We start from the raw sequence: 7,601 nt of genomic DNA, 5'->3' as shown, positions 1-7,601 counted from the left end.
GTTATAAAGGTCTGAGGCTGAAAAAGCTTATGTGGTGGTAAGAAAGGGATTTGAGGTGTATAAAAAAATGAAATGCTTCAGATTTCTTTCCCTCACTATGCCACTGTTATATTAAGACTCCGAAAGTTCATAGTCTTAACATTAATCAATGGGATTCTGATAAGCTATTAATCTAGCTCTGGCAGAGTACCACTATTATTATCATAGCCACAAGCTCAAGATTTTAAATTCCCTTTGGTTGTTTTTCTAACTGTAGATTTAAAAATTATTCTCACTGTGCTAAAAACATCTGTCTAATCTATATACACTCAGTCTTCTGGATAAAAGAAAAAGTGTAATGTCTTGAACCAGAATCATTTTTGGGTCCTCTCTGACTGAAAGGCATTTGAGTATACTGCCTTTTCTACAATGTGGATTTCAGTACAGATTACAAACCGTGGGAATGCTAATGTGTATAAAACTTAAATCTTTTTGTAGACTCAAAATTCCTGTAAGTTCCAGGAAGTCGACTTGAATCCACATTGAACAGGTCATCAAATGGACCCCAGATAAGTGCTGTCAATCAACAGTCTAAGTTTCCCCACCTTCCTGAGGGTGGGATCTCCCCCACCTTCGGACTCCCCTCCCTTAATTACCAGGACCTAAGAAAAAAATTCCCCACTAAACTTCTTTATCTTCTGCTCTGCCAGCATCCTGCCAGGTCCTCTCAAAATCTGCATCCCTGACAGATTCAAAGTGGCTAGCCCCAAGTGGTCCAACCTCACGGACTGCTTCAACTAGAACTGCATTTTCCCAGCACCAGACCATCCCACAGAGCCTGAACAGCAGTGAAAATAGCCAGCTATCCCAGGACTTGGCCAGCATCCCAGCTTTATCAGGTCCCCCAAAGATGCTGACACCCCCAGAAGACAGGAAGCAGTCTAAAGAGCATGGCACCCCCCATTCCCACCTCACCAGTTACCCCTTCCTGTTTCCTCGTCTTTTTATAATAAACAAAAGGCATTCAGGCATTTACACTGGCCTGCTCTCAAGGACCTAGCAGGACATGTCAGCAGCGGCAACCAAGATGTGACACTGTAACTACTGCAGCCACCCAGTACAGCCCTCTACCTATGCGCTATATCCCCTTATTAAAGGCAAGCCCGCCTCACCCCTCACTCTCTTTCCTTCTGCTCTCCCTCAGAGGCAGCCTCCACACCCTCTACACCTTCCCCCAATAAACCTCCCACGTGAGTTCTGTTGCATGGTGTGACTTTGTGGTGGCCCTTGGCTCCAACCTGCCAAGGTCACCTTCCACCGCTAAACTATTACAAGCCCAAGCTGACCAAGATGACCCTTGACTATGAGAAGTGTGCAAGAGGATACATACATAATAATATACTGAAGGCAGGGTGAATAAGCTTTGCCACCCTCTATATTACAGTAACATAAATTACTAAATGCTGTTCTGGAACCATATGCCACAGCTCCAAACGATATGTCAGTACACTGTGGTGCCTGCTAGTTATTTGCTGGCCTTTCCTGTGTCTTCTTGAAAAGATGAACATGCTCATTTGATGATGCTTTTGTGCTAGAGAGAACAATGTAAAGATGGAAATATTCACTTTGGTTCACAACGTCAGAGGTTTCCATCCATCCTGTCAGGGACAGCAGAGTGGACAGGGCAGTTCATATCCTGACACCCAGGAAGTAAAAAAGAAAAGGAATATAAGAAACAGCCAGGACAATTGCAACCGCTGGGAGACCACTCAGTGACCTACTGTCTCCAAGAGACCCCTCCTCATTCCTTTTACCAGCTGCCAACCTTCTCAACAGATTATAAATCCATCGAAGGATCCGTGGGCTCACCGTGTAAGAGCCCTCCAGATGTGATCATCTCTGGAAATGCCCTAATAGACCCCTAGAGATGTGCTTCATTTTTCTCCTACGTATTTCTGTCAAGTTGACAGTTAGTATTCACCACCACAAAGCCTGCTCAGTCTTTTTAATCAACCATGTGCTGACACTCTTTGACTTATAATGAGGCTGCATCCTTATAAAATCATCATACACTGAGTAATTTGAAATGCATTTAATATACCTACCTACCAAACTACAGAGCCAGCCTCGCCTACTTTAAATATGCTCAGAACATTTACACCATCTAAGACAAATCCTGTTTATAATTTGTTGCAAACCGTACTTAAAATGAAAAATACAACAATATGGGTAGGGTTTTGCATCGTCGTAAAGTCAAAAGGTTGTCAATAATTCTGGGTAAGATGGAAGACTAGAAATCTCTTCCATGTGACTCAGTGAGAGAAAATGATCAGGATGATACGATCTCTGTTCTTACAGAAGATGGTGCCTGTAAGTGAACTTACCAAACTAGTGAGATCCCTATGGGCTACCTAGCAGCTGTGAGTGCATGGCATCCTGCCACAAGAGACCCAGCAAGGTCTGTGGGAATTGCCAGGAATGCTGCCCCTATCCCTTCAGGAACAGCTAAGTGGACCACCAAGGACTCGAACCCTTGCTGGCAGTGATGGCTGGCAGCAGATGACTTTGAAACACAAAGCAGAGCCTCGTTGAGGTCAGTTGTAGCCACTGAACAATGACTTACCCTCTCCTGTCCCTCAGGACTGTGGAACTTCGAGGAAGCACTTCCACACATCCAAGAGAAGGAACAAGAGCCCCACAAGAAAAGAGATCAAGGGCTGAGCTGTGAACCCAGGAGGCTGAAGCAGTCCCAAAAACACACACCAAGGCTGCAACTAAGATCACTGGAAGCCCACGGCAAGGGTTCCCTCCCTGCCCTCATCACTCAGCGCCATTGAACACAATAGACTTTCAATAAGAGAACTGAGAACAATCTTCAACTCAGTGCAGTTGTGTCCCAAAACCCAATCCAAAAAGTAATTCGTCTAAATCTCACTGGAGTAACACATATACCAAAATCTAGTGTAAAGGGTTTGAACTGGCCAGGATATAGATAAAAGGGAATGCCTGTACAGTGCTGGTCAGTGCTGGTGGGAATGTAAACTGGTCCAGCCTCCATGGAAATCAACATGAATGTTCCTTAAAAAATAATAAATAAATAAATAAATGAAATAAATAAAAATATAACTAGCTTGTGACTCAGTTATAACACTCCCCAGTATTTACCCACATCAACAGAACATGGAGACACTAGCATATCAGTGTTTGCTGCAGCCCTGTTCACAATAGCTGAGCTATGGACCTAGCCTAGGTACTCAACAACAGAGGGATGAATAAAGAAAATGTGAGTTAGATGCACAATAGAAATGTGTTCAGCCATAGAGAAAAAGGACGTTGTATATACAACTGGAGGCAATCATATTAAGTGAATTATGTTAACCTCAGAAAGAATACCATGTTTCCTCTCATTTACAGGTTCTAGACTTTGTAAATACATAATATCGTGTGTGTGTGTGTGTGTGTGTGTGTGTGTGTGTGTGTGTGTGTTAAAGTGGTGAAAGAAAGTGAAATCATCTAGAGAAACAAATGAAGTTATAGGAGAGTGAGGAGGAATAATAGGTGAAGGATAGCGGAGTTTGGAAGTGTCCTATGGTTTCTCTTGCTGTGATATAAAATGCCATGACTGTAAGCAACTGAGAGGGGTATTTCATCTTACAATTTGTTACCTGTTATCCAAGGAAGTCAGACAGGAACTCAGGACAGGAATCTGGAGACTTAAACTGAAGCAAAAGACATGGAGAAACTCTGCTCACTGGCTTGCTTGTGGCTTGCTCAGCCTGCTTTCCTGTAGCACTCAGAACCACCAGCCCAGGGATGACACCACCCACAATGGGCTGGGCCCTCCCTCACCAATCATTAATTAACAAAATGCACTCCAGACTTGCCCACAGCCCAGTCTTATGGAAGGATTTTCTCAATTGGGAGTCCCTTTTCTCAAACAACTCCAGCTTGTGTCAAGTTGACATAAAACTAACCAGCATAGGGAAGATATGTTCAAAATACATTATATACGTGCATGAAAACAGCCTTATACAACCCTGTATAATAAAATAAGTGAATAAAACCTACCTATGGGAACAAATAAAATCATGCCAAGATGGATCATCCATACTTTGAACACTTCTCATTTCTTTGGTGATGAATTATTTGCAACATTATTTCTCCAAATAACAAACCCTCTGGTGCAGATTTAGATAAATATATTCAATCCTCTAGAATGTGGATTCCCATTTTGACACTAAAGGTTAATAAGCCAACTTTGAGTAAACCATAAACTACATACAACAGTGATGAAAATGCTGTGGTTTTATTCCAGACTACCTTTAAATTAAAACATGAAATTATAAATCTGCTGTTTCTGAAATCCTGCACATTTAATAAAAAAAAATGTCTGCCACACAATATACATCATAGAATATCTATGGTTCACTATAAGCAGTATGTTCTGGGAATGGGACACAAGCTGAATCTGATAAATGCCATATCTTCTCCATGATGGCACTGTATCCCTGTAAAAGTTGGACAACAGCTGAAAGTAATATCAATATCTGCACTAGAAGGACTTCATTTGAAGAAATCCTGGCAGCCTTAGGCTAGACAACTTTGCTCCAGCCCTAACTCACGCATCAATTCATGATACCCAGGGGCTTTGAAGCAGTTTGTCTAAATCCAGGCTTCAGTGCTTCTGGGTTTGCCCTATGACTCACCAGGTAAGGCCACTCACGGTACCACTCTGTCAGGCATCTACCTGGTGAGATGTTCAGTCCAACCCAAGACAGTATTTCCAACAGATGTACAAGAAGTCCTTTTTTATTACTTACACAACTTAAATGACCAAAAAATATATGTGCTACTGTTACTGCGTTAACAACCAGTCTGTAGGTATCAGGTAACATCTGGATAATAGCCAAATTTGACTGGATACTTTTCATTCAATAATTTACAAATTAAATTAAGGGGGCATTTTTTTTTTACTTACAAGTATTTATTAAGAATTCACTATGTGTCAAAGATAAGAGAGCTAAAAGCAAAAAGGTCAAACACCTTTGAAAGCCTTAAATTCCAGTTTGATATAAGAGGGGAAAAAAAGTAAATTATCTAACAAAGCCAATGGTGCAAATCCATCAAATGAGCGTGAGAATGCTTAAGGATGGAGCCAAAGACATGCTGTCCGTGCTGATGACCTCATAAAAGTGATGTTAAAAATTAACATGGAGTTGGTTCTTGGCTTGTGAACATCATTAACAATTTAACGAATCTAACACTTCAGAAATCCATTAATAATAATAATACCATTGAAACTGTCATCTCTTGGCCTTCATTTCCTTGGCATCAACATTTCTTTGACTGGTCATCACTACCATTAGTGACAGTTTCATCTTTCAGAACAGCATGAGTTTTGACAACAAATTGACTCAATATTGGTCTTCTTACCATTTATCTATTAACTTATTTTACATCCTAACCCCAGCTTCCCCTCCCTCGTCTCCTCCCAGCTTCCCCCTTACCTCCTCTCTGCTCTCCCCCACCACCACCACTCGCCCTCTGTTTCTATTAAGAAGAGGACAGGCTTTCCATGGATATCAACAAAACATGGCATATCAAGTTGCAATAAAACTAAGCATCTCCCCTTGTATTAAGGCTGGGCAAGGTGACCCAGTATGAGGAACAGGGTTCCAAAAGCTGGCAAAAGAGTTGGAGACAGGCCCTGCTCCCTCTGTTAGGAGTCCCATAAGAAGATCAAGCTACACAACTGTAACATATATGTAGAGTGCCTGGGTCAGTTCCATGCAGGCTCCCTGGTTGTTGGTTCAGTCTCTGTGAGCCCCTATGAGCCCAGGTTAGTTGATTCTATGGGTTTTTCTTGTGGTGTCCTTGACCCCTCTGGCTCCTACAATCCTTCTTCTGCAGGATTCCCTGAGCTCCACCTGATGTTTGCCTGAGGGTTTCTGCATCTGCCTCCATCAGTTGCTGACACAGCCTTTTTGATGACAATTGGACTAGGCATCAATCCATGAGTATAGTAGAATATTGGTAGGCATCATTATGTTGACTTTTTTTTTTTTTTTTTTTTTTTTTTTTGGCTAGCTGTGTTTCATTCTATCTTAGGTCTCTGGGCTATCCAGTCTCTGGGTCTTCATTCTCCAGGCAGTGTCAGGAATGGGCTCACTCTTGTGGCATGTGTCTCTGGCTGGACCAGTCATTGATTGGACACTCCCACAATTTGTGTGCCACCCTTACCCCAGCACATCTTGTAGACAGGACAAACTGTAGGTCGAAGGTTATGTGGCTGGGTTGGTGTTCCAATCCCTCTACTGGGAAGTCTTGCCTGATTACAGGAGATGACCAGTTCAGGCTATGTACCCCTATTGCTAGGAGTCTTAGATGGTGTTTCCCTTGCACTAGGTTTCTACCTCAAACCCAAAATGTCCCCCTTTTCCAGTTGTCTCTATCAGTACTCTCCTCCTCTACCCCCCATCTGATCCTTCCTATTCACATCGCCATCTGTCCCCAGTTCACCCACAAAATCTATTCTATTTCCCCTTCCCAGAGAGATCCAAGTGTCCTCCCTTGAGCCCTCCTTGTTTTTTTAGCTTCTCTGGGTCTGTGGATTATAGCATGGTTCTCCTTTATCTTACAGCTAATATCCACTTATAAATGAGTGCATACCATGTTTGTCTTTCTGGTCTGGGTTACCTCACTCAGGATGATTTTTTTCTAGTTCTATCCATTTGTCTGAAATTTTCATGATGTCATTTTTTTAACAGTTGAGTGATACATGTACCACGTTTTCTTTATCCATTCTTTGGTTGAGGAACTTCTACGTTGTTTCCAGGTTCTGGCTATTATGAACAAAGCTGCTATGAACATAATTGAGCAAGGGTCTTAGTGGTATGATATAGCATATACCTTTGGGTATATGTCCAAGATTTATATAGCTGGGTCTTGAGGTAGATGGATTCCCAAATTCCTGAGGAATCTCTATATTAATTCCCATAATGAGTGCATAAGTTTGCCCTCCACCAGCAATGGAGGAGTGTTCTCCTTCATCCACATCCTTGCTTGAGCTGACAGGATGAGTTGTCATTTACATTACTGATCTTATCCATTCTGACAGGTGTAAGATGGAATCTCAGAGTCATTTTGATTTTCATTTCCCTGGTGGTGAAGGATGTTGAACATTTCTTTCAATGTTTCTTGGCCATTTGAGATTCTTCTGTTGAGAATTCTGTTTTCATCTGGATTCCATTTTTTAATTGAATTTTTTGGGTTGTTGATGTTTAGTTTCTTGAGTTCTTTATATATTTTGGAGATCAGCCTTTTGTCAGCTGTGGAGTTAGTGAACATTTTTTCCCATTCTGTAGGCTGCCATTTTGTCCTATTGATGTGTTATTTGACTTACAGAAACTTTTCAGTTTCATGAGGTCCCATTTATTAATTTTTTATCTTAGCGCCTGCACTATTGGTGTTCTAGTCAGGAAGTTGTCTCCTATGCCAATGTGTTCAAGGCTAGTTAAGGGGGCACATTTTGATTGCTGACACTTTGTGTCCTCACAGAGTTATTAATGAACTCTCAAGAACTAACCCCAAGTGAAGAAAATTCAAGATTTGACATAACTAAA

This window comes from Peromyscus leucopus, chromosome 8a, assembly GCF_004664715.2.
Source record: "Peromyscus leucopus breed LL Stock chromosome 8a, UCI_PerLeu_2.1, whole genome shotgun sequence".
In the NCBI taxonomy this organism is placed as follows: domain Eukaryota; kingdom Metazoa; phylum Chordata; class Mammalia; order Rodentia; family Cricetidae; genus Peromyscus; species Peromyscus leucopus.
This window is presented reverse-complemented; position numbering follows the sequence as displayed.